This window comes from Triticum dicoccoides, chromosome 7B (genome assembly GCF_002162155.2).
Source record: "Triticum dicoccoides isolate Atlit2015 ecotype Zavitan chromosome 7B, WEW_v2.0, whole genome shotgun sequence".
Taxonomy (NCBI): Eukaryota; Viridiplantae; Streptophyta; class Magnoliopsida; order Poales; family Poaceae; genus Triticum; species Triticum dicoccoides.
This window is the reverse complement of record NC_041393.1, coordinates 387,027,811-387,029,735: the sequence shown is the minus strand read 5'-3', so window position 1 is coordinate 387,029,735 and position 1,925 is coordinate 387,027,811.

Genomic DNA, 1,925 nt, shown 5'->3' with positions numbered 1-1,925 from the left:
AAGCAACTTGGGGAAGGCTAGAGATCAAGATTCATATGGTAGGAATGGAATATCTTGGCCTCAACACATGAGTAGGTAGTTCTCTCTCAGCAATGGTAAGTTGGAAGTGTAGGTTTGTTCTGATGGCTCTCTCAACGAATGAAGAGGAGGTGGAGGGGTATATATAGCCTCCACACAAAATCTAACCATTACACACAATTTACCAAACTCGGTGGGACCGAATCAACAAACTCGGTCGACCGATTTAATAAACCTAGTGACCGTTAGGGTTTTCGGTGGGACCGACATGCAACTCGGTAGGACCAATATGGTTAGGGTTAGGGCATAATGTAATCTCGATGAGACCGATTACACAAACTCGGTGAGACCGATTTTGGTAATAATCTTTCCAAAGAGTTGATCAGGTAAACTCGATGGGACCGATTCGCTCATTTCGGTGAGACCGAAATGTTACGAAAGGGAAATAGGGAGTTTACATTGCAATCTCGGTGGGACCGATCGCTCACTTCGGTTAGACCGAAACGTTACGAAGGGAAACAAAGAGATTACAATCCCATCTCGGTGAGACCGAGATCCCTATCGGTAAGACCGATTTGCTTAGGGTTTGTGGCAGTGGCTATGACATTTGAACTCGGTGGCGCCGGATAGAAAGAATCGGTGGGACCGATTTTGGACTTTGGGTTTAGGTCATATGTGGATGTGAGAAAGTAGTTGAGGGTTTTTGGAGCATATCACTAAGCACTTGAAGCAAGAGGCTCATTAAGCAACACCTCATCCCTCCTAGTTAGTATTGGCTTTTCCTATAGACTCAATGTGATCTTGGATCACTAAAATGTAAAATGAAGAGTCTTGGCCAATCCTTTGTCCTTAGTATTTTGAGGGATCCACTTTCATCATCCATGCCATGCCATTCATTGAGCTTTCCTGAAATAATAGTCTTGGAATAGCATTAGCTCAGTGAGCTATATGTTGTTATGAATTACCAAAACCACCTAGGGATAGTTGCACTTTCAACCATCCGCGGGGGAAGCGTGGAAGCGAAGACGGAAGAAGAAGGAGTTGCGGAGTCTACAGCGATCGGAAGACCAGAAGCCACCGGACGTCCGACCCTCTATAGCGCTCGGACGACCGGCATCCACCGGACGTCCGACGCCTGGAGTCTTCACCAGCCCGAAGGACCAGCCTATGAGAGCTACAACGGCCAGAAGACCGGTAGGGACCGGATGTCCGAGGCTTGGAAGCCCCAACCTGCACACACTACTGCGGCTGGACGTCTGTACAAGACCGGTCGACCGATGACCGAACGACCGACCGTCTCCGGACGTCCGGTACCACTTCAACAGAACGAAAATAGCGGAAGTCCGAACCCTACCGGATGTCCGGACCCTCGCGAGCCACTAGACGACCGGTAAGGACCGGACGTCCGCTTCCCGTGTGTGCACAGTTTCGGGCCCAAGGCCCATGCACCCTTTCACTTCGCCCTCATTTGCACTTAGACTATAAATAGACCTCCTCCTCCTCCTAGTTAGGGTTAGCAAAGTGATAGCTCATTTTTATGTGAGCTTTGCTCCCACCTTCTCCTCTTGATAGAGAGAGAGAGACTACTCCATTGGAGGCCAAGACCTCCTAGGAGAAGATCCCAAGGGATATCAAGACCCCTTTGGGGAAGGATCTATCTAGATCATCAAGATCCCATCTCCTTTGGATTTGGGATGAACTTTACCTTGTATCTTTCCTTTTGTTGTTCATGTACCTTGTGGATCTTGTGTGTTTGATTGTCTAGTGGATGTGTGATTAGACTTGTTCTTGAGTGTTTTCCCTTGTGATTTCTCTCTGTTCTTCCCCATGTTCTTCGAGGGAACCCACTCCAATCGTGAAAGATCGGCCTACACCAGGTTAGCCCCGTATCATATGGTATCATGAGC